We start from the raw sequence: 26,129 nt of genomic DNA on the forward strand, positions 1-26,129 counted from the left end.
AACTTGGTGTCATCTGCAAACTTACTGAGGGTGCACTCGATGCCCTCATCCAGATCATCGATGAAGATATTAAAGAGGACCGGCCCCAGCACCGAGCCCTGGGGGATGCCACTAGTAACTGGCCTCCAACTGGATTTGACTCCATTTACCACGACTCTTTGGGCCCGGCTATCCAGCCAGTTTCTAACCCAACGAAGCGTGCGCCAGTCCAAGCCAAGAGCAGCCAGTTTCTTGAAGAGAATGCTGTGGGAGACGGTGTCAAAAGCCTTGCTGAAGTCAAGGTAGACCACATCCACAGCCTTTCCCTCGTCCACCAAGCATGTCACTTTGTCATAGAAGGAGATCAGGTTCGTCAAGCAGGACCTGCCTTTCATAAACCCATGCTGACTGGGCCTGATCGCCTGCTTGCCCTGTAAGTGCTGCGTGATGACACTCAAGATAATCTGCTCCATGAGCTTCCCTGGCACTGAGGTCAAACTGACAGGCCTATAGTTCCCCGGGTCTGCCCTCCAGCCCTTCTTGTAGATGGGTGTCACATTTGCTAGCCGCCAATCAACTGGGACCTCCCCCGATAGCCAGGACTGTTGATAAATGATGGAAAGTGGCTTGGCCAGCTCCTCTGCCAGTTCTCTCAGTATCCTCGGGTGGATCCCATCTGGCCCCATCGACTTGTGCACATCCAAGTGCCGTAGCAGGTCGCCAACCATTTCCTCATGGACAGTGAGGGCCACATCCTGCTCCCCATCCCCTTCCACCAGCTCAGGGTACTGGGTATCCAGAGAACAACTTGTTTTTCCGCTAAAGACTGAGGCAAAGAAGGCATTAAGCACCTCCTTTTTTTCCTCATCTTTTGTAACTAAGTTCCCCCCCGCATCCAGTAAAGGATGGAGATTCTCCTTAGTCCTCCGTTTTGCGTTGATGTATTTGTAAAAAGATTTTTTGTTGTCTTTAACGTCAGTAGCCAGATTGAGCTCCAGATGAGCTTTGGCCTTTCTAATTTTGTCCCTGCACAGCCTCGCAACATCCTCATAGTCCTCCTCAGTGGCCCGCCCTTTTTTCCAAAGATTATAAACCCTCTTTTTTCTCCTAAGCTCAAGCTGCAACTCTCTTCTCCGCCGGCTCGTCTTTGGGCACGTGGGGACAGACCGCTCCTGCGCCATTAAGATTTCCTTCTTGAAGAGCGCCCAGCCTTCCTGGACTCCTCTGCCCTTCAGAACCGCCTCCCAAGGGACTCGGCCAACCAGTGTCCTGAGCAGCTCATCAGGACTTCATCCAGATGAAGTCAAGTGTACACGACCCATGTAGCAGAAGTTTGTACGGAGTGCACCATCATCATATGCCAGCTCATTGACAGCAATGACCTGGAAAGACGATGAGGAACCCATGCTGGATGAGTTGGCTAAACAACTCTGGCAGTGCAAAGAAAGTCTCTCCTCTTCCCTACAGGCCTGCGTCTCTGCTGTGGAAAAAATTTCTCAGTAGTTCCACCAACTTAAAGAGAATATATTTTCTTCCCCACCTTTACAAACCAGTGTCTCACCTATCAGGAGTAAGAGTCCTTCCATTCAAGAAAGAAGATATAGTGGGTACACACCTCATGCCACCCTGTGGTTTTACCTACGTGACCATGGAGAGGACATGAGAAAATGGGATGGAAAATCTACCTCGACCCTAGAGCCACAGGCACGTGAGTTGGAAGGAAAAACAATCACAAAAGGGGGGTTCTCTGAGAAAATTGCTGCTCCAATTTCCAGTGGGCAGTCCTCCAGACCCAGTAATGAATATTATGACCAGGATTAGAGGGGCCCTGCTTCCAGCCAGGGGGAGGAAAGGGAAAATCGGGTTTATTGGACTGTGTGGATTCGATGGCCTGGCACGTCAGATGCACAGAAGTATAAGGCTTTAGTAGACATCGGTGCACAGTGTACTGTAATGCCATCAAGCTATAAAGGGCCAGAGGCCATCTGTATTTATGGGGTGACGGAGGGATGCCAGCAGTTAACTGTATTGGAGGCTGAAGCGAGTCTAACTAACTGGGAATGAGTGGCAAAAGCATCTTATTGTGACTGGCCCAGATGCTCCATGCATCCTTGACATAGACTACCACTGGAGAGGATATATCAAGGACCCAAAAGGGCTCTGGTGGGCTTTTGGCATAGCTGCCTTAGAGACAGAGGACATTAAAGTCCTCTGCCCACAAGTGTGCACCGACAGCAATATCGCACCAACCAAGAATCCATAATTCCCATCCATAAGCTATTTTGTCAACTGGAGAGCGAAGGAGTGATCAGCAAGACTCATTCTCCTTTTAATAGTCCCATATGGCCAGTGCGAAAGTCTAATGGTGAGTGGAGACAAACAGTGGACTATCGTGGTCTTAATGGTATCACAGTAAGTCCTGCAGATAACAATGAATCAATGTTAATAGATTTGGACAAATACAGTGGTGTGATGGAACCAGAACAGGCTTCAATGTGCAACGATCTAACATCACACATCATCTCTTCTTCCCTGAAAGACTGCTGGGACAGATGGAGCCTGAAGTCAGTCACAGACTAAACAAACTTAGTGGACATTTTATATACATATATGAAGGTGGTGACTAATTGGAATGTATTGAAAAATGTGGGGCCTAAGCATGACATAAATGGTATGGAATAAGGGGTGGATATTGTCCTGGTTTCGGCTAGGATAGAGTTAATTTTCCTCCTAATAGCTGGTAGGGTGCTGTGTTTGGGATTTAGGATGAGAATAATGTTGATATCATGCTGATGTTTTAATTGTTGCAGAGCAGTGCTTAGACTAAGCCAAGGACTTTTCAGCTTCTCACACTGTCCTGCAAGCAGACAGGCTAGGGGTGTAAAAGGAGCTGGGAGGGGACAGACCCAGGACAGCTGACCCAAACTGGCCAAAGGGGTATTCCATACCATATGACGTCATGCTGAGCAATGAATATGGGGTGGCTGACCGGGGTTTGGGGGACCGTCTGCTCGGGGATAGGCTGGGCATCGGTCAGCGGTTGATGAGCAAATGCATCGTGCATCACTTGTTTTGTACATATTATTATTATTATTATTATTATTATTATTATCCTTTATTTTCTGTCCTAATAAGCTGTCTTTATCTCAACCCACAGGCTTTGACTTCTTTCTGATTCTCTGATTCTTCTCTTAGGTTTTCCCAAGAGCTCCTTGCCCATCCACACAGGTCTCCTGCCCCCCTTTCTCGACTTCTTTCTCATAGGGATGCGTTGATCCTGAGCTTGGAGGAAGTGGTGCTTGAATATTAGCCAACTCTTCTGGGCCTCCTTTCCCTCTAGGGCCCCAGCCCAGGGGATTCCTCCAATTAGGTCCCTGAAGAGGTCAAAGTTAGCTCTCTTGAAATCCAGGGTTGCGGTCCTACTTTTTCCCCTGCTTCCTCCTCGCAGGATCTCGCGATCACTGCATCTGAGACTTCCCTCAACCTTCGTGTTTCCAACTAGACCATCTCTGTTAGTACCAAGTCCATCAGTGCCCCTCTCTTTGTTGTCTCACCTATGACCTGCAACAAGAAGTTATGTGCAGTGTTCTGCAGTAACCTCCTGGACTGTTTGTTCTGAGCTGTGTTGTCTTGCCAGCAAATATCAGGGAGGTTAAAGCCCACCATAAGAACCAGGGCCTGCGAACGTGAGGCAACTTGTAGCTGCCTGTAGAAGGCCTCATCCACTTCCTCTTCCTGATCTGGTGGCCTGTAGTAAACACCCTCCACAATGTCACCCCTGTTGGCTTGTCCTTTAATCCTCACCCCTAGGCTCTCGATTTGCATTTGTACTGGGTCTCGATTTGTACTGGGTCTGGCTGGAATGTTAACTTTCCCGGCAGCAGCCCATTCAGTGCCATACTCTGTACTTGTAGCTGGAACAGCAGTGTTATCACACCAGTGTTGTGTCTACTGCTGAGCAGCAGTGGCACAGCATTGGGCCTTTCTCTAACCCTCCTAGGGGGTGGGCAAAAAAGCGAGGAGAGAAACATCACTAGGGCAGCTGACCTAAACCAATCAAAGGGATATTCCATACCATGTGGTGTCACACTCAGCAATAAAAGGTGGAAACAGGAAGAAGAGGGGAGGGGTGGGCTCTCGTTGAGAAGACGTCGGTCCTCCTCTCGAACACCGGCTGCGTGCGTTGAGGCCTTGCTTCAAGGACGTGGTCAATCATCGCTCATTTGTGGGAAGTAGAGAGTAATTTCTTTCCTCTGCACTTCCATATAGCTTTCATTTATTTTGTTTGTTTGTTTTCCTCCCTTTTTCCCCTTCCCTTTTATTTCCCCTTAGTTAAATTGTTTAGTTCATGGTAGTCTTTATTTAATTATTATAATTATTTCCCTTTAATTAAATTATCCTTATCTCAACCCGTGAGTTGTTCTTTGCTTTACTTCTCCCCCTCCTTATCTAAAGGAGGGGGAGTGAGAGAGCGGTTGTGGGGTTTAGCTGCCCAGCACGGTAAAACCACCACAGTCCTTTTTGGCGCCCAACGTGGGGCTCGAAGGGTTGAGATAACAATAGAATTGATTAAACGCATACAACTAACACACTTGCTTGCTAGTAACCATGTTCCTTGCCCTGTTAATAATAATGGCTTTGTTCATATGTCATGCAATCCGTGTCATATTCTCCTTTCTCCTATATATCCGATCCGACAAAGTGCTACAATCTGTGTTCACTTTTTTTAATTCGTTGTGCTGCCAAGCACTGACCTTGGTTTTACTCTGGAATTCAGGCTCTGCGCTGTTATCATTTGGGTCCCATGGAAACTATCTTTCAGAGAATATTCAGAACTACACTGCCTTCCTTTTCTCATCTGGACACCAGTTTATTAATAATATCAGGAATGGTACCTTTCCCTTCTTTCACAGTGGGCTAATTACAACAGTTTGGGAGTATTTTGAAGATCCATCTGTAACCCATGTATTGCTATTTCTAATTCTGAATAACAGGTTTCATTTTCTCTCTAAGATTAGTCGATTGTTTAGAAAACTTATTTGGGAATCTGTCCCGAAACAGTCTCGTGGTGAGTGGCACGGTGTGTGGGATGATGTTAGCAGATACCTGTCACGAGTGTCTCCTCCAATAGTTTTGAACTTCACCCCTGAGCAAGTGCTAAATCCTAAAAACTTGGTAGAATGTTTGAGAGTTGTATGTCCTGATCCTGATAATGCCGGAGAACGACAGCTTGCAGCATTGTGCTGGGTCCTGGTTTATTCCTATCAAACACTGTTTAACATCATCCAGCAACTTGAAGAGAGGGAGGAAGTCTCTGAATCTGATGACCAAGTAACACATGCTGTGGCTGACCCAGAGGACCAACCAACTATGGTATCAGTCGCCCCCATAGTCAAGTCAAAACAATGGAAACGGAGGTCAGCTCGTTTAGTAAGGGAAGAAGGCTCTCCTAAGAAGGAGGGAGAAGGGGAATTGGCAGGCACCTCTAAAGCAGAGCCGTCACAAAAACAGCAGGAAGACGAGACGGAAATCATAAAGGAATCAGAAATCACTCGATCCTTATCCCTGAGTGAGATGCGAGAAATACGAAAGGATTATGGTCGACGCCCAGGTGAACACATCCTCACTTGGCTGCTCTGATGCTGGGATGCTGGGGCCAGTAGCCTACAATTAGAAGGCAATGAAGCCAAGCAGCTGGGATCCCTCTCTAGAGAAAGGGTAATCGACAAAGTAATCGGGAGAGGAGCACAGGCCCTCAGCCTCTGGAGACGACTCCTGGCAGCTATCAAAGAAAGATATCCCCATAAGGAAGATATTGTATATCACATAGGCAAGTGGACCACTGTGGATAAAGGTCTCCAACATCTGCGGGAATTAGCTGTGTGGGAGATGATTTATAGTGATTTGGACAATGCCCAGACACCTCAAGACCCCGATGAAGTCCAGTGCACAACATCCATGTGGCGTAAATTTGTGCGGAGTGCACCATCAGCACATGCCAGTACCCTGGCAGCAATTCACTGGGATGAGGGGATGGGACCAACAATGTATGATGTCTCCTGCCAGCTTCAAAAATATGAAGACAATCTCTCTGGTCCGCTACAGTCCTGTGTCTCAGCTGTGGAGAAATTGTCTAAAGGACTTGACAAGCTTGTGGAGAAAGTATATTCCCCCTCATCTAGACAGAGTGATACTTCAGCCACTAAGAATCAGCATTCGCCTGCTCAAGAGAGAGAGTACCCAAGACGTACACCACGTGGCACCTTGTGGTTTTATCTGCGTGACCATGGGGAAGATATGAGGAAATGGGATGGTGTACCTACTTCAACCCTAGCTGCTCGGGTACGTGAACTGAAAGGAAATACAGCAGCAAGAAGAGGGGCTCCTAAGAGAAATGCTGCTCCAGTTTCTATTGGGCAGTACCCCAGAGGCAGTAGAAGAGCTGATGTTATTCTTGACCACGATGAAGGGACCTCTACCTCTCATTTGCCAGAATTTGTGCATTTGCAAGAATTAAGTGGCAGACGCTCCAGCCAGGACTAGAGGGGCCCTGCCTCTGGCCAGGTAGAGGAGAGGGATAACCGGATTTATTGGACTGTGTGGGTCCGATGGCCTGGAACATCAGAACCACTGGAATACAAAGCTTTAGTGGACACTGGCGCACAATGTACCATAATGCCATCAGGCTACCAAGGGACAGAACTCACCTGTATCTCTGGAGTGACGGGGGATCCTAACAACTATCTGTACTGGAAGCTGAAGTGAGTCTAACTGGGAATGAGTGGCAAAAGCATCCCATTGTGACTGGCCCAGAGGCTCCATGCATCCTTGGCATAGACTATCTCAAGAGAGGGTACTTCAAGGATCCAAAAGGATACCGGTGGGCTTTTGGCATAGCTGCTTTGAGCACAGAGAAGATTAGGCAGCTGTCTACCCTGCCTGGCCTTTCAGAAGACCCTTCTGTTGTAGGATTGCTGAAGGTTGAAGAACAACAGGTACCAATTGCTACCACAACGGTGCACCGACGGCAATATCGCACCAACCGAGACTCCCTGATTCCCATCCATGAGTTGGTTCACCAACTGGAGAGTCAGGGAGTAATCAGCAAGACTCGCTCACCCTTTAATAGTCCTATATGGCCAGTACGAAAGTCTAATGGCGAGTGGAGGCTAACAGTGGACTATCGAGGCCTGAATGAAGTCACGCCACCACTGAGTGCTGCAGTGCCGGACATGCTAGAACTTCAGTACGAACTAGAGTCAAAGGCAGCCAAGTGGTATGCCACAATTGATATTGCTAATGCATTTTTCTCCATCCCTTTAGCAGCAGCGTGCAGGCCGCAGTTTGCTTTCACTTGGAGGGGCATCCAATACACCTGGAATCGGCTGCCCCAGGGGTGGAAACACAGCCCTACCATTTGCCATGGACTGATCCAGTCTGCACTGGAGCAAGGGGGAGCTCCTGAGCACCTTCAGTACATTGACGACATCCTCGTGTGGGGCAACACAGCAGAAGAAGTTTTTGAGAAAGGGAAGAAAATAATCCAAATTCTCCTGAAAGCTGGTTTTGCCATTAAAAAGAGCAAGGTCAAGGGGCCTACACAGGAAATCCAGTTCTTGGGGGTAAAATGGCAGGATGGACGTCGCCATATTCCAATGGATGTGATCAATAAAATAACAGCAATGTCTCCGCCAACTAGCAAAAAGGAAACGCAAGCTTTCCTAGGCCTCGTGGGATTCTGGAGAATGCATGTGCCAGGCTATAGTCAGCTTGTGAGTCCTCTATATCGAGTGACTCGAAAGAGAAACTATTTTGAGTGGGGCCCTGAGCAACAACAGGCATTTGAACAAATCAAACAAGAAATAGCTCGTGCAGTAGCCCTTGGGCCTGTCCGTACTGGACCAGCTGTGCAAAATATACTGTACACTGCAGCTGGGGAGCATGGGCTCACCTGGAGCCTTTGGCAGAAAACCCCAGAAGAAACTCGAGGTCGACCTCTGGGCTTCTGGAGTCGGGGCTATCGAGGATCAGAAGCCAATTACACCCCAACTGAAAAGGAAATACTCACAGCATATGAGGGTGTTCGAGCTGCTTCAGAAGTTGTGGGTACAGAGGCACAGCTCCTCTTGGCACCGCGGCTACCTGTGTTACATTGGATGTTCAAAGAGAAAATTCCCACTACACACCGTGCAACTGATGCTACATGGAGTAAGTGGATAGCGTTAATTACACAGCGGGCTCGAATGGGAAAACCCAATCGCCCAGGAATCCTGGAAGAGATTATGGACTGGCCGGAAGGCAGAGATTTCGGAGTGCCAACAGAAGAGGTAACCCGTGCTGAAGAGGCACCACCATACAATGAGTTGCCAGAAGACAGAAAGCAGTATGCGTTGTTTACTGACGGATCCTGCCGTGTGATAGGGAGCCATCGGAAATGGAAAGCTGCTGTGTGGAATCCCATACGACGAGTTGTGGAAGCCATGGAAGGGGAAGGTGAGTCGAGTCAGTATGCAGAAGTAAAAGCCATACAACTAGCCCTAGATATCGCCGAAAGAGAAAATTGGCCAGTATTGTATCTTTATACTGACTCATGGATGGTGGCAAATGCTCTGTGGGGGTGGCTGCAGCAATGGAAAGAGAGCAACTGGCAGCGCAGAGGTAAGCCTATCTGGGCTGCTACCCTGTGGCAAGATATTGCTGCCCGGGTAGAAAACCTGGATGTTAAAGTACGTCATGTAGATGCCCACATGCCCAAGAGTCGCACTACTGAAGAACATCAGAACAACAAAGAAGTGGATCGAGCGTCGAAAATTGAAGTGGCTCAGGTGGACCTAGACTGGGAACGTAAGGGTGAGCTGTTTGTAGCTCGATGGGCCCATGAAACATCAGGACATCTGGGGAGAGATGCCACTTACAGATGGGCTCGTGATCGAGGGGTGGACTTGACCATTGAGGCCATCACACAGGTTACCCATGAGTGTGAGACCTGTGCTGCAATCAAGAAAGCCATGAAGGTAAAATCTCCCTGGAACAGGGGGAGATGGTTAGGGTTTCAATATGGTGAGGCCTGGCAAATTGACTATATCAGACCACTCCCAAAAACTCGCCAAGGCAAACGGTACATACTCACCATGGTAGAAGCAACTACTGGGTGGCTGGAAACATACCCTGTAAACCATGCCACAGCCCGAAACACTATCTTGGGCCTGGAAAGACAAGTATTGTGGCGTCATGGTACACCAGAGAGAATTGAGTCTGACAATGGGAGTCATTTCCGAAACAATCTTGTTACCTCCTGGGCAAAGAGGCATGGTATTGAGTGGGTGTACCACATCCCTTACCACCCACAAGCCTCTGGGAAGGTTGAGAGGTACAATGGACTGTTAAAGACTATGTTACGAGCATTAGGTGCTGGGACGTGGAAACAATGGGACACAAATCTACCAGAAGCCACTTGGCTAGTTAACAATAGGGGGTCTGACAGCCGTGCTGGTCCTGCCGAAACAAAACCCCTACACACTGTGAAAGGAGCTAAGGTTCCCGTAGTGCATATAGGAAGGTGGATGGGGAAGGCAGTGTGGGTTGCTCCTGCCTCGGGAAAAGGCAAACCCACTCATGGGATTGTCTTCGCCCAAGGACCAGGGTATACCTGGTGGGTCATGCAAAAGAATGGGGATATCAAGTGTGTGCCTCAAGGAGATTTGACATTGAGAGAAAACTAATCTATAATCTAAGTTATATGCTGTAGGAAGATGCTGTAGGATCAACGACAGGTCAACTTTGCAAGGAGCCGGGCAGTGCAACAAGGACTTGAACTAAGCTGGTGCTGGTGTCCAGACATCCAACTCCGCCTGCCTTGAGTGGCCACTTTGGCAGATGAAGACCTAATCATCAACAGTTCTTATGAACATTTTCCAAGAAAGACCTATGGAATGAAAAGATACATCTGCCTATTAATCCTGTCCTGTTAAATCCTTGTCCTGTTAAAGGACAAGGGATAATGATGAGAATGCTTGTATGCTAAAGTATGGGGATCTGAGTGTGACACAAATGTTATGGAATAAGGGGTGGAGGTTGTACTGGGTCTGGCTGGAATGTTAACTTTCCCGGCAGCAGCCCATTCAGTGCCGTACTCTGTACTTGTAGCTGGAACAGCAGTGTTATCACACCAGTGTTGTGTCTACTGCTGAGCAGCAGTGGCACAGCATTGGGCCTTTCTCTAACCCTCCTAGGGGGTGGGCAAAAAAGTGAGGAGAGAAACATCACTAGGGCAGCTGACCTAAACCAATCAAAGGGATATTCCATACCATGTGGTGTCACACTCAGCAATAAAAGGTGGAAACAGGAAGAAGAGGGGAGGGGTGGGCTCTCGTTGAGAAGACGTCGGTCCTCCTCTCGAACACCGGCTGCGTGCGTTGAGGCCTTGCTTCAAGGACGTGGTCAATCATCGCTCATTTGTGGGAAGTAGAGAGTAATTTCTTTCCTCTGCACTTCCATATAGCTTTCATTTATTTTGTTTGTTTGTTTTCCTCCCTTTTTCCCCTTTCCCTTTTATTTCCCCTTAGTTAAATTGTTTAGTTCATGGTAGTCTTTATTTAATTATTATAATTATTTCCCTTTAATTAAATTATCCTTATCTCAACCCGTGAGTTGTTCTTTGCTTTATTTCTCCCCCTCCTTATCTAAAGGAGGGCGAGTGAGAGAGCGGTTGTGGGGTTTAGCTGCCCAGCACGGTAAAACCACCACAATTTCATCCCCCCCAGGCAGAGCTCCATACATTCCAGTTGCTCACTCATATAAAGAGCAACTCCACCACCTTATCTTTTTGGAGTGTCCTTCCTAAAAAGCACAAAGCTGTCCATGGCCACATTCCAGTAATTATAAGGCAGACTACTCAACAATAGAGAATGACATAACTTTACAAGAAAATACCTTGTATTTACCATCCCAAGAACTGGACTCAATCCAATTAATAGCATTAAAAAGAGCAGCAGTGCCTCCGTAGCATGCATTTGTGGTGTCGATTCCTTCTACATTTATATTACCAGTTTCTTCAAAAAGTTGCATCAGGACAGTCTTTACAGATTTTGATTTATCAATTATTGTCTCCGTTCCAACTTCTAATCTCCCAATACAGTCATAGGAAAGGCTGTTTCTCTCAATAAGCTTCTGAACCACAGTCCGACAGAGAGAACTGATATCCTCCTGGTCAGAGCAGAACCCCATCTTTGACTGGCCTAACCCAATGGTGTATTTGCCAGCATCCACACTATCATACTTCTACACCTCTGTCTGGTCAACATACTGAGAGGGAAAATATATTTCTAGTGCAACAGTTCCCACATCTTTGGGCCAACAGCATTCAGCATTCACTGAAATAGACCCAGGCATTATGGTAGATCTTAAAGGAAAAAAAAAAGAAAACCATAAAACCAGCTCATCTATCCACATCTCTTTCTATAGGCCTACATGTATTTCATATATACTTTAACTTTCTGTAAGTTTATATTAACTTAAAAAAATAAGTTTTAGGTATTCTACAAGTTCATTTACAAAAGGCAAGCCTCAGATATTTTGGTCTGAACATACAGTAAACATCATAATAAGTTTAATATAAAGTGTTATAAAGAAGGTCTTTTACCTGAAAATAAGATTTCAGCCCTGGAGAAGAATATACTTATCTTAAGCCCATGTTATTTCATTGCAGCAAAATACATGATTAACAAACATTAAGTATTTGATAAATGAGTCTTCACGTTCATTATTCTACTTCTGTATCTAAGCAAAGTCTCAATTTTACACAACCAAGCTAGAAAGACTGGATTTTTATCCTAAGTTGGTACATTTTGCTTATACTAGCAACAAAGATATCATGAGCTTTTCTGTTTTTTATTTAAAAACAAACAAACAAACAAAACATTAAAAACATACTCTCTTTTGTCATTCCTGAACACAGAAACTGCCAACAACAGGCCTGGAGGGGTACTACACAGGCTAAGAAGAACACAGGGGCATTCTTCCCGATAGACCAAGTTTCCTTTTTCTTAAACCCTATAACTTCACCACCAGAATCCTCTGGGTTATAGTGTATTCTAGGTTACAGTATATGTTATTACTTTTAATCCTATCTGTATTACACAGTGTTGTGGTTTAACCCAGTAGGCAGCTAAGCACCACACAGCCGTTTGCTCCCCCCTACCCCCCCATGGGGATGGGGGAGAGAATGAGGGGGGAGGGGAAGTAAAAGTTTGTGGGTTGATATAAAGACAGTTAAAAGGACAGAAAAGGAAGAGAAATAATAATAAAGATAAAATAAATAATAACAATAACATGTACAAAGCAAGTGATGCATAATGCAATTACTCACCACCTGCTAACCGATGCCCACACCGTCTCCAAGCAGCAGCTGTGTTGTTGTTTTTTTCTTTCCCAGCATATTTTTTACATGCACTACAGGGACTTTGTCCCCTTCTACAGTACATAACAGGTTTGATCGGGCAGGTCTTGCTTGGTTGGCAGATCCCCTAGTATTGACTAACCAGGTGGCCTTTGCCAAATGTGTATCCCAATTTTTGAATGTCCCAGCACTCATTGCTTTCAGTGTACTCTTCAACAGTCCATTGTATCGTTTGACTTTCCCGGAGGCTGGTGCATAATAAGGGATGTGATACACCCACTCAATACCATGGTCTTTGGCCCAAGTGTCTTTAAGGTTATTTCGGAAATGAGTCCTATTGTCTGTCTCAATTCTTTCTGGGGTGCCGTGTCACCACAGGACTTGCTTTTCAAGGCCCATAAACAGTGATCCGGGCAGTGGCATGGGGCACAGGATATGTTTCCAGCTATCCGGTGGTTGCTTCCACCATTGTAAGTACATGGCGCTTGCCGTTGTGGGTTTGAGGGAGTGTGATATAATCAATCTGCCAGGCCTCTCCATATTTATATTTCAGCCATCGTCCTCCATACCAAAGAGGCTTTGACCGTTTGGCTTGCTTGATTGCAGCACACGTTTCACAGTCATGAATAACCTGTGCTATAGTGTCCATGGTCAGGTCCACTCCTCGATCACTAGCCCATCTGTATGTTGCATCTCTACCCTGATGGCCTGAGGTGTCTTGGGCCCATTGAGCTATAAATAATTCACCCTTATGTTGCCAGTCCAGGTCCACCTGAGCCACTTCAATCTTAGCAGCCTGATCCACCTGCTGGTTGTTTTGATGTTTTTCAGTGGCCCAATTCTTGGGCACATGAGCATCTACGTGGTGTACCTTTACACCCAGGTTCTCTACCCAGGCAGAAATATCTTTCCACAATGCAGCAGCCCAGGTGTGTTTGCCCCTGTGCTGCCAGTTGTTCTGCTTCCATTGCTGTAACCATCCCCCCAGGGCATTTGCTACCATTCTTGAGTCAGTATAGAGAAGGAGCTCTGACCACTTTTCTCGTTCAGCAATATCTAAAGCCAGCTGTATGATTTTCAGTTCTGCAAACAGACTCGATTCACCTTCTCCTTCAGCAGCCTTCTACCTCTAATGTTTTCCCAGAATACGACATGACTCATCAGTGAACAGGGCATATTACTTCTCATTTTTTAGTGATATGGTTTAGTGGAGGACTTGTTAGTGTTTGGTCAGAGGTTGGACTCGATCATCTTGAGGTCTCTTCCAACCTAGAAACTATTTGTGTGTGTGTGTGATTTTCTGATAGCTTGTTATACAGCAGGGCCTCTTCAGCATGTGTCACCTCCTCCTCTGGTGATACTCCAGTCTACAATCACTTTGAAAATTCCTGGGTGATTGAGGTTTCCTATTCGAATCCGCTGAGTAATCAGTGCAACCAATTTACTCCACATAGTATCAGTTGCATAATGTGTAGAGGGAACCCACCCTTTGAACAGCCAGCCCAGCACCAGCAACTGTGCTGCCAGGAGTAGCTGTGCTTCAGTACCACCCACTTCTGATGCAGATCAAACCCCTTCAGACACTGCTAATATCTTTTTTTATTATTATTATTTTTTTTATATATATTTTTTTTTTTGGTTGGAGTGTGGCAGGCCTCAGATCCTCTGTATCCCTGACTCCGAAACCCTAGGGTTGACCTTGAGTTTCCCCGGGGCTCTTTCTGCCAGAGGCTCTAGGTGGGGCAATCCTCCCCAGCTGCGGTGTAGAGCACATTATTTACATCTTGTCCTGCTCGGACTGGCCCAAAGGCTACCTTGGTCACTCTCTTCCCCTGCTACAAGGTAGGGTCCCTCCAACAGGATGCCATGTTTCTTGAACTGATCCTATGCTGGCTTTTTTTTGCGAGGTAGTTTATCCCTTGGTTAGAGGTGAGTGAATTAGAAAAAGCTATTGTGAAAAGCTATCTTAGCCATAACTGAAGAATTATAAAATAACACTCTAGATGTGATCTGGGCACTGCAAGAAAAGGTGACAAGTCTGTCAAAGATAGTATTCCAGAATCTAATGGTACTGGATTTATTACTAGCCTTGCAAGGAGGGGGTTGAACTATAATTAATGCCAGTTGCTGTATATATGTAGGCCAAACGGGGTGAATTGAGGCTGATCTCAAAAATATTTGGGAAAAAAACAAGATCACAGAATCACAGAATTGTCTAGGTTGGAAGAGACCTCAAGATCATCGAGTCCAACCTCTGACCTAACACTAACAAGTCCTCCACTAAACCATATCGCTAAGTTCAACATCTAAACGTCTTTTAAAGACCTCCAGGAATGGTGACTCAACCGCTTCCCTGGGCAGCCCATTCCAATGCCTCACAACCCTCTCAGTAAAGAAGTTCTTCCTAACATCCAACCTAAAACAGCTCTGGCGCAACTTTAGCCCGTTCCCCCTTGTCCTGTCACCAGGCACGTGGGAGAATAGACCAACCCCCACCTCGCTACAGCTTCCTTTAAGGTACTTAAAAAGAGCGATAAGGTCACCCCTGAGACTCCTCTTCCCCAGGCTGAACGGGCCAAGTGACCTCAACCGCTCATCATACGTCTTCCCCCCTAGGCCCTTCACCATCTTCATAGCCCTCCTCTGGACACTCCCCAACAGCTTCACATCCTTTTTGTACTGTGGTGCCCAGAACTGCACACAGTACTCGAGGTGAGGTCGCACCAGCGCAGAGTAGAGCGGGACAATCACTTCCCTCGATCGACTAGCAATGCCGTGCTTGATGCACCCCGGGATACAGTTGGCCCTCCTGAATGCCAGGGCACACTGCTAGCTCATGTTCAGCTTGCTGTTAAAAACAACACCCAGATCCCCCTCTGCAGGGCTGCTCTCCAGCATCTCGTCCCCCAGTCTGTATGTATAGCCAGGGTTGCCCCTTCCCAGGTGCAGGACCCGGCACTTGCCTTTGTTAAACTTCATGTGGTTGGTGGTCGCCCAGCTCTCCAGTTTGTCCAGATCTCTCTGCAAGGCCTTTCCACTGTAATAAATGGCTCAGTCTTCAAAATAGGACTATAATCAAAGTTTACAATTTATTAAAGGAATAGAGGTAAGCAAACAGCGCTGGGTGCGCTTGGAGTCTCTGCTCCACCAAGACGCACACCAGTTACATCAAGCAGCTGTTTTTTATGCTCCTAGGCTAATACATATTCATTACTACTTCTAAAAAAACAGGGTTATTATAATTAGTTTCCGGAATACAAACCCTCCTACTGGAGCATGTGTATCAGTCTCTGGTGGTCCCTCTGGGGGTCTCTCGTGCTGAAGACTCATAGTCTTCCTCCCTCTTGTCCTTCTCCTTTGTCCAACTTGGCTCTATGTCAGAGACTTGTGCAACGTCCCCTGCAAGCTTTGTCTTTTAGTTGTTCTTCAGCTCTCTCCGTCTCCTTAATCTCCTGGCCAGTTATCAGAGACTTGCATAGTGTCCCATGCAATAGTCATAATAGTTAGCAGTTATTCTGAAACCCCCCAGATATCAGAGACTTCAAGGAAAAGCCTACAAATACATTTCCCTTCAAGCTCTCTATTGACACGACTTGCTAAAACATTCCTTTGCAAGATACAAGAACTATATACATTAACCACTCTGTTTTTCTTAGACTTGTGCTTATACAAGGGTATGTAAGACAGAAGGTCTTCTTTTTTTATTATTATTATTTTATATATTATTATTATTATTATTATTATTTTATTATTATTATTTTATATTTATATCTTTTTTTATTATTATTATTTTTTATATATATATATATTTTTTTTTGGTTGGAGTGTGGCAGGCCTCAGATCCTCTGTATCCCTGACTCCGAAACCCTAGGGTTGACCTTGAGTTTCCCCGGGGCTCTTTCTGCCAGAGGCTCTAGGTGGGGCAATCCTCCCCAGCTGCGGTGTAGAGCACATTATTTACATCTTGTCCTGCTCGGACTGGCCCAAAGGCTACCTTGGTCACTCTCTTCCCCTGCTACAAGGTAGGGTCCCTCCAACAGGATGCCATGTTTCTTGAACTGATCCTATGCTGGCTTCCCACAGACAACAGGTCTTCAAGAAGTGCTCCAATATGGGTCTGTACTACAGGGTCAATCTGTGAAGAGCAAACATCTCCAACATGGGTCCCCCACTGGTGGCAGGTGTGCTGGGTCTGTCTGGGATGGAGTCACCTTTCCCTGCAGCAGCCCACACAGTGCTGTGCTCTGCACTCGTAGCTGGAACAGCACTGATATCACTCCAGTGTTGTGTCTATTGCCACATAGTGCTGGCACAGCATCAGGACTCCTTCCAAGCCCCCAAGAGCCAGCAGGCTGGGGGTGGGCAAGTGATGGGGAGGGGACATCGCCAGGGCAGCTGACCTAAACCAATCAAAGGGATATTCCATAACACCTGATGTCACACTCAGCAATAAAAAGGGGCTCTCGTGGGGGAGGGACTGTTCCTCCTGAACAACCACTACGCATTTTGAGGCCTTGCTTCCCAGGACGTGGCCAAACATCGCTCATTGATGGGAAGTAGAGAATAACTTTTTTTTTCCCCCTTTCTCTCTGCGCTTCCACATGGCCTTTTTTTTTTTTTTCCCTTTCCCTTTAATTAAATTATTCTGATCTCAAACCTCAAGCTCTTTGAGGAAGGAGGAGTGAGAGAGTGGCCGTGGTGGAACTCAGCTGCCCACCTGAGTAAAACCACTACAGTCCTTTTTGGCGCCTGATGTGGGGCTCAAGGAATTTGAGATAAGGATGATAGTTGAGAGAAGTAACAGGCAAAACATGGACTGGATGATTGTTATGAATGTAATAATTGTGAGGAATCTAAGAAAGCAGTAATTGTGAAGGAATATGTTTCATGTTAATGTGGTGAAGGGACAAGGGGTGGTGCGTGTGTAAATTGTCCACCTTGTCAGTGCTGTGATGATGTTATGTTTATTTTGGTGTGGGGAATTCTTTTTGTTTTTTGATGTAAGTCAAGTTTGTGAAGATTGTGATGATGGAATGACTGTGAAATGGAATGATATTAAAGAGAAAGATCCAGGAGGTTCACACAGCTTATGATCTCAGAACTCTGGGTTTTCACAAGGCCAGTTTCCTCTTTCTTTCTTATTAACAAAAAAATGCATCCTGAAACCCAACAAGTCAACACTACTCCAACAGGTTTCAAATATCTCAAACTTTATTTTAATGAAGAATCAGCCTCACAGACAGTGAGGTCCCTGTGGTTAACGTTTTGTGCCAGTATCTCAATTCTTGGCTTGTCCACTGCCAGCAACAGCCTTTGTTCCATGACATTTTTTTTTTCCTGGTGCCAAAATAAGTTTAATGAGGGCAACCTATATCAAAATACTTTCAAATTATATCTTCATGCATCATATCTCCACTACTTTCAACAGAGCAAACATTAGTATCAATTTATAATAAACAACTATTTTACCAAGGCTTGACTGTACAAATACAGCAAGTTACCAAGTAAGTGACAGATAATACAAAAACTTCATTATACAAAAAAGATTGTGATTTAAACAGATTAATTATTTCTTGCTACTTTATATTAGATAATGTAGCTTTGTTGAATTATCAAACAAGTAAAAAAAATCAACAAAACTTCATTCCGTACATTAGCTCAATTAAATATATGTATTACAAACTTACAAGGCTCATGTCATAGTTAATTTCCAGTCCAGGTTTTATAAATCTACCAGAATGGACTCCCCATTAGCACTGCATATCTACCACTTGTAAAATGGATAGCTTTTAGCTTGCATGTTGGGAGGGGAAGAAAAACAAAAAAAGACCCGACTCTTACAACAGCTCCAATAGTGAGAATGACTTCCAAAGTACAAAACCAAATTCAAAGTTAGAAATAGTCTCTTAGCAATGTATTATATAAAGAATAGTGAGAGGCTAGAGTTCCAGACAAAGTGATCTTCTTCCCTTTCTTAGTTTGCCAACTAAAACAGCTTCATAATATCTAAAAGTTTTATTTGAAAATTCTGCTGCCTTAAATATTTCTATTACAATTAAATATTCCTGAAAGGTGCCAAATCAAGAAATATAACCTTTTTATTCCTTAGAAGAACAACTATATCTCCCTCCTCATTCCTCTTTCCTTCCAGGCTGCTGTGATTTATAATAATGCAGGTATAAAACACACAAAATGATTCTTTGGTGTAATTCCATAGTAACTAAGATAGTTGGTTACAGAGTTGGGGGGGAGGCACACACATGACTGTCAGCCTAATGGTTCTTGATCCAGTTATTTTGATAGGAGAGAGAGATATTTTATTTCAGTAATGAACGTTACTTGGTTCTATACCTTTCCCAAAGCAAGGAGGTGAGGAGAGGTAGATTGGGAGAAGAAATGGAAGGTGATAAAGGGAAAGAGAAATGCAGTATTCAGAAGACTGCTTACTGTCAAGGCACTGAGAACCCTAACATTAAAAGCCCAGACTATTTTGCCTCATGCTTTTAAGTACAAATTGACAGTTTTTTGTTTTGCTTTGTTGTTTGTTTGTTTGTTTGTTTTTTTCCCCGTGGATAAAGACCTTGTGATAGACTACAACTACTACTCATCAATTAAAAAAAAAAACAAACATACATGTTAAGAAATCCACAAAGCCCCTAACAAGTCCCTCCATCTCCAGTATATTATAATGATTTTCATGTTTTGAAAATATTTAAGCATCAGCACACTGTATTATGAGAAATCCTTTCAAGGAGTTTAAACAGTTTTTCCATGCTCCAATTAAGTACTATCATACAATTAAACTACTACTACAGTACTACTGTAAACCTCTCTCTCTTTCACCCTACCCTCACACCTTTTTCCATTCCCTACCTCACAGAGGTATCTTAATGCTCCCCATCGGAAGTGGCAATAGTAATGCCTTCAGATTCTGTTGTTGCACGGATTCTTGGCACTTTCTTAGCAGGGCTTGGGATGTACTAAGAAGAGGAGGAAAAAGAAAAATTAAATGCAGTTTTCTAGTTTGTGTACATTCATAATTCAGGGCCAGTCCAACTCTCAAACAATATTCATGCTACACTGGATGGCTTGGTCTTAAGTCATTCAAATCAGTTATGCTTCATGCAAACTGATTATGTGAATCACAGAATCATCTAGGTTGAAAGAGACCTCCAAGATCATCTAGTCCAACCTCTAACCTAACACTAACAAGTCCTCCACTAAACCATATCCCTAAGCTCTACATCTAAACGTCTTTTAAAGTCTGTCAAAGATAGTATTCCAGAATCTAATGGTACTGGATTTATTACTAGCCTTGCAAGGAGGGGGGTTGAACTATAATTAATGCCAGTTGCTGTATATATGTAGGCCAAACGGGGTGAATTGAGGCTGATCTCAAAAATATTTGGGAAAAAAACAAGATCACAGAATCACAGAATTGTCTAGGTTGGAAGAGACCTCAAGATCATCGAGTCCAACCTCTGACCTAACACTAACAAGTCCTCCACTAAACCATATCCCTAAGCTCTACATCTAAACGTCTTTTAAAGACCTCCAGGGATGGTGACTCAACCACTTCCCTGGGCAGCCCATTCCAATGCCTAACAACCCTTTCAGTAAAGTTCTTCCTAATATCCAGCCTAAACCTCCCCTGGTGCAACTTCAGCCCATTCTCCCTTGTCCTGTTTCTTGCTTTGTTCTTGTTATGATGAAATGTACTTTTAAAAATCCAATGTTCAATTTTTTTCAAACTTCTGATTTGTATGTTACATATTTTAACAAAGCATTGAAGTAACTCGTTAAACCCTTTCCTCTTTTAACAGACATGCACATGCTAAGACAAACATAAATTATTCCAACTTTGATATAAAACTTTTAAAGAGTGCACAGTGTTCACCTCACAAACAATGCCTGGGTGGATAACTTCAACTCCTGCCTCCAGGAGTCCATCACCCATGAGTGGGTGTCATGCATAAGTTCTTCTGTATTTTTCATCCACACGCACAAGGTACCATATTCCCTCAAAGAGATCTACTGAACACTGTGGAATATAGTTGGCTGTTTTTAAAAAAAGCCAGTAACATACTGTTAGTTGGTTCCTGGTGAGAGTTTTATACAACACAGGCCTTTCACACATTGCAGTTTGGAAGTGGTAAGACAGGAAAACCAAGTCTGCATTTTCATTTCAGCCACATCAGGCCAATGAATACAAGGTATAGAAAAACACTTTACAAGCTATACAGAAGTAGAAAGAGTTGGACATTCTCTTCATTCTACACCCAAATCATTTAATTAAATTCATACAAATTAAGTAATAAATATTTTACTGTAGGATTAGGAATGATTTATATTTATTAAATGATATGTTTCCTGTCTAATCTTCATGTTTTCATCAAAGACATCAGGTGCAATACGTTTTCTTGAGTCAAGTCTTGCTTTAAGATCAGAAAGGCTGGCAGTTATTTTGTCCAATGCAGAACCTAAAACATCAACCCATCATGTAAGGTAGCACAAGTACTGAGAGCTGCACACTAGCATGTTAACATTTCAAGACCGTTCAAAATATTTTGTGTTATAGAAATTAAACTTCTGGTTAGTTACAAATATTCCCAATTACTTGAGCAAAACACTTGTAGCATTTAAAAAAATATTATCTATTTGCACAAGGAGACACTTAAACCATTCCCTGGAGCTGGAATGGTCTTTAACTTTACTGTCATTAAGCACTGTTCTACAGGTTTACATAGGCTGGTAGGTAATGTTGACTCATGGAGAGCTGACTCCACAATCAGTAAGATTGTAAAGTAGGTATGTTTATACAGCACTGGGCGGCACAGGGGGTAGTCCCACCAAAGTCGTGTGCCCCTAACACGGCAATTTGCTTTGGTTATATGCAGTAAAGGTTTACATATGCATGAGGTTTCCCAGTATGCCTATACATATTCATAACCCGTCCCCGCTTAGTATTAAAATTAGTTCCAAGAAGTAATTTCCATAAACTCCTCCCCTCTGTGCTTGCGCAGTGCCTTCTGGTGGTGGGCACTGAGGGTTGTGAGGATGAAGTAAGATGTCTTCATCCCCAAGGTTGAACTTTTCACCTTGTCTCCTTGCGCATGCTCTCTGAGCCCTTGGTCACAGTCCGAACCATAAGGTTGGTTTGATCTGGTTCTTGGGGTCCCAGGGGCTCCTGTTATCTGGAAGCCTAAGTGCAGCACAGGCACATCGCAAATGTAGCACATATTAAGCAATGACTGTTGCCTACATATTCATTCTTAATCAATCACTCTCTAATTTCTAATCCCATGTTTCAATGTAACAAAGCATTTAGAGGCTAGCTGTGCAAAGGAGTTGATTAGAATATTTTCCTTTCACTCACCAGGAGTGGCATCCTGTGTAACTCTGATGGAATACAGTGTAGCAGCAAAACCAGAGCCATATGAGAACACGCTAATTCTTTGTCCTGTGAGCTGCTCTGGAGAGTACCTACAAATCAAACAACAGTTGTTTAAAGTGTTAGACCTGGGAACAGAGGCGGGGGCAGTGTCTCAGCGGCCGTCAGTGCCACCACCCACAGGGCCAACGGCGCTGCCCGTGGGGGGTCCCTTTGACCCCTGAGATCATTGGAAACAACTTCAGAGAGAAGCAATAAAGGCGGGGGGGGCGGGGGGGAAACTCGCTTTTCCAGTCCAAGTTCAGGATTGTGGGCAAAATGACTGGCAACCCTTCCATCGGGACCTTATTAAAGAACTACGTAAGACAGTGACCACTTATGGGTTATTGGCCCCATTTACGCAGTCCCTGCTGGAGAATGTCATGACAGGACAGCTTTTAACTCTCTTTGACATACGACAAGTAGCAACGATGATATTAACTCTGACACAGAAGTTATTATGGGAACAGAAATGGAGAGAATTGTGCGAACACTCAGCACTCCAAAATTTAGAAAGACAACCGGGGGAATCCACTTTTCAGAGTCGGTATACCTCAATTGATGGGTACAGACCCGATGGCGGATCCACACCTTCAGGCGAATCTAGATTCAGGCATTCTCTGGCTGACTGCAACCCTAGCCCTCCAGGCAATGTTAAGAATCCCAGAGAACTCCAAAGACAAGGAAGCCCGCGCAGCCCTTTACAAAGGTCCAGCAAGGGGTGTCTGAACCATACACGCAGTTTATCGATCGGCTTCGCGATGCACTAGATAAGCAGATTGACAATCGGGAAGCAAAAGACGCCTTGCTACAAAGGCTAGCGGTAGAAAACGCAAACACCGACTGTAAAAAGGTGCTACAGACTCTGCCCGTGAATGCAACAATAGTTCAGATGATAGAGGCGTGTAACCAAGTGGGTTGTATCGAACATCATACCGAATCGCTGGCGTCCGCTTTTGCAACAGCACTAACCATCAGTCAGGACCCCCAGGGGAGATAAAACGCAGTCGGTGTAGAGACCCGAACCACCTAGTCTCTGCATGCCCCAGGTGGGGGCGGGGGCGGGCAGCTCGCCTCCAGTCCCGCCCACTTTGTATCCCGGATGTGGGAGGGGACGCTACTGGGCGAGCCAGTGCCGCTCTAAATACAACGCGGAAAGACAGCCTCTGTCGCCGCGGCAGGGAAACGGGAGGAGGAGCGCGGGGCGGGGCCGCACGACGACACAAGTACCCCCGCCTCCCGGTTAAAGGAGGAACCTCCCACAAGGGAGGGCTCCAAATGCAATGCTGACGCAGGGTCCAGCGCCATCTGCTGCCGCGTTGCCACGGTTACCACCGTGGACACCCGCTCAGCAAGAACCAGAGGGAGTGCCGGAGTGGATGTCTCTACAGTAACAGACGCCACTTTGTGGGGTACTCACGTTCATAAAATTCCATTGAATGTCAAAGGACCAATTGGGAATGGCTGTAGTGCATTGCTGCTAGGACGATCAAGTACAACTTTGACCGGATTGTTTGTTTTGCCGGGGATAATTGATGCCGACTGTAATGGACAAATCCAAGCTATGGCTTGGACACCGTCTCCACCATTGTCAATACCAAAGGGAACTAGAATTGCTCAATTGATTCTTTTTCAAGCAGTAGTACCAAAGGCTGTGGATGCTATCAGGGGAGCAGCAGGTTTCGGGTCAACCAGGTTCCCCGAGATGTTTTGGGCCGCCGACATAGCCCAGCATCAGCCAATGCTTACTGTTACCCTTTGGAATAATTCTGAGCACCCACCCTCCAGTCAATGCAAGATGCTGGCGGACACTAGAGCGGACGTTACTGTAATTGCCATTAAAGACTGGCCCTCTGCTTGGCCCATGACAACTCCCTCAGGTGGATTGGTTGGAGTGGGAGGAATGTCAAGCACCTTTCAGAGTGCCACGACGCTTACTATAAAAACCCAAGAAGATACTACGTGCACAGTACACCCTTACATTACTAATATCCCCATCAGCCCGATGGGGCGAGATGTGATGGGACAATGTAAATTCACCATCTCCTCTCCTGAAAATTTTCAGTAGCGGCCATTGATGAGCGACCGACACTCTGTCTCACATGGAAAAGGGAATCACCAATACGGGTGGATCAGTGGCCGCTTACAAGAGATAAGATTGCGGCATTGCAGGAGTTGGTTCAAGAACAACTCCAGCAAGGACATATTGTTCCAACAAACAGCCCATGGAATTCACCAGTGTTTGTCATCAAGAAGAAGTGCAGGAAATGGAGATTACTGCATGATTTGCGACGAATCAACGCAGTGATCGAGGACATGGGCTCCTTGCAGCCAGGATTACCCTCACCTACAATGATACTCTGTAATTGGGACATCGTTGTTATGGACTTGAAAGACTGTTTTTTCACAATTCCTTTGCATCCTGATGACTCTTCTCGTTTTGCCTTTTCATTACCAAAGATCAATAGGAAGGAGCCTATGGACCGATATCATTGGACCGTACTACCACAAGGCATGAAAAAACACCCCAGCCACGTGCCAAACCTATGTCGCAAAAGCTATCCAACCAGTACGCCAATGCTTTCCGGAGATATACATATACCACTACATGGACGATATCCTACTAGCTGGACCTTCTAGTGATAAGGTCCAAGAGGCACTGCCTGCCTTAAAACAAGCGTTACAGACAGCAGGACTCCAAATTGCACCTGAAAAGGTGCAGACCCAAGCACCTTGGAAGTATCTGGGGTGGAAGATTTTACAGCAAACCATTCAACCACAGCAGATATCCATTAATGCAGATGTTAAGACACTGAATGATGTACAGAAATTACTAGGCAATATAAACTGGATTAGACTACAATGTGGGATAGACAATTCGATATTAGCGCCTCTCTTTGAGTTATTAAAGGGAAACACTGTTATTAATGCCCCAAAGCGATGGACTGAGGAGGCTCATAAAGCATTGCAAATGGTTAACGAAAGAATCTCAGCACAGTAATGCCATCGTCGTAGTGAGAACCTCCCCCTTCAATTATATATTTGTAATCAAGAACGACAACCAGTGGCTATTATTGGGCAATGGGACCCCTCCTGTAAGGACCCCTTAGTGGTCCTGGAATGGGTCTTTTTACCCCATCAACCCTCAAAAACTATTGCAACGCGGCTGGAAATGTTCGCCGTCCTAATAAAGAAAGGAAGTGAGAGAATACTTGAATTAGTGGGAGAAGAACCCAATCTGATTATAATTCCTGTAGTAAAAGACTATTTCACTGTTTTGGATGTGCTCTCACAGAGATTTAAACTGCATTGCTCATGGCTTGGCTCTGGGCAGCAGTGGGCCCCTTTCGAGTAGGCTGAAACTGGCCCTTATCTAACATGGGGCAGCTGCTGGATTCTTCTCACAGGGGCTACCACTGCAGCCCCCTCCGCTACCAGAACCTTACCATGTGAACCCAATACACTGAGGCACCTAGGTCATTACTGGCCTGTGAAGTATTAAGGCTTAAATTAACTAATGAAACTGTAAAGGTGATGGGGGTAGAAGGTGCTGGGATAACAGTGCTACTTTTGGGAGACACCAAGCTGAGGCTAGGGATAGAATGATCACTGGGCAATTACTGTATGCACCCGAGGCAGGGACTAATTTGTTGGGAAAGGATTTGATGTTGCAATTGGGCATTCAAATAGTAAACTGTTAGACTGGAATAAAGGTATTATTAACAGGGTGCTCTCAGACCTTGAGGGCAAAGATATACTTGCCTTTGAGTGGAAAGACTCTGAAATGGGGCGAAAGCTGCAATACGGATGGACAATTTTACCTCAGAGGTTTACAGGGCCACCAATGTATTTGGGCAAATACTAGAATAGATTTTGGAGCAATTCCAACCTGTAAAGGAGATGTTACTGTTACAATATGTGGATGATCTTTTATTGTCAGGACAGGAAAAAACAGTTGTGAAGGAAGCCACTAACAAGCTGTTCAACTTTCTGGGAAAACAGTGCTTGAAAGTATTGGAAAATAAATTGAAATTCGTAGAAAGAGAAGTCAAATATTTAGGGCATATAGTGTCAGAGGGGGAATGAAGAATAAATCCAGAGAGGATTCAGGGAATTGTTGAGCTACCCCTACCCAAAACTAAAAAGAACAAGAAAGTTTTAAGAGAAAGAGGTTTTTAAGGAATTAAGAGTCACAAAGTCCAAAGGAAAACAGATACTCTCTGATTGGGGGAGAAATGCTGAATAAATGAGGCAAATATTAACTGTTTTACATCAAGAGGGTTATTGGGAAATTCATGCAACATGTGAATATAGTGTCCTGGT

General features: G+C 45.0%; 3 long non-coding RNA genes across 5 annotated transcripts in view; all 3 read right to left on the bottom strand.

The window, feature by feature from the left end:
* Positions 1–26,129, bottom strand: part of LOC311426372 — a 265,382-nt gene that overhangs the window by 151,382 nt on the left and 87,871 nt on the right. The gene's annotated exons all lie outside the window — the stretch shown is intronic.
* The window catches only part of LOC311426445, a 93,923-nt gene that overhangs the window by 32,542 nt on the left and 35,252 nt on the right, over positions 1–26,129 (bottom strand). The window lies entirely within an intron of this gene.
* On the bottom strand, positions 20,465–22,914 carry LOC311426374. Its single transcript, XR_014686682.1, has 3 exons — positions 22,743–22,914; positions 21,753–21,859; positions 20,465–20,856 (listed from the first exon to the last, which is right to left on the bottom strand). It is a non-coding gene; the product is annotated as an uncharacterized lncRNA (long non-coding RNA).

The sequence above is a fragment of the Aythya ferina genome, assembly GCF_964211825.1.
Source record: "Aythya ferina genome assembly, chromosome: W".
NCBI lineage: Eukaryota > Metazoa > Chordata > Aves > Anseriformes > Anatidae > Aythya > Aythya ferina.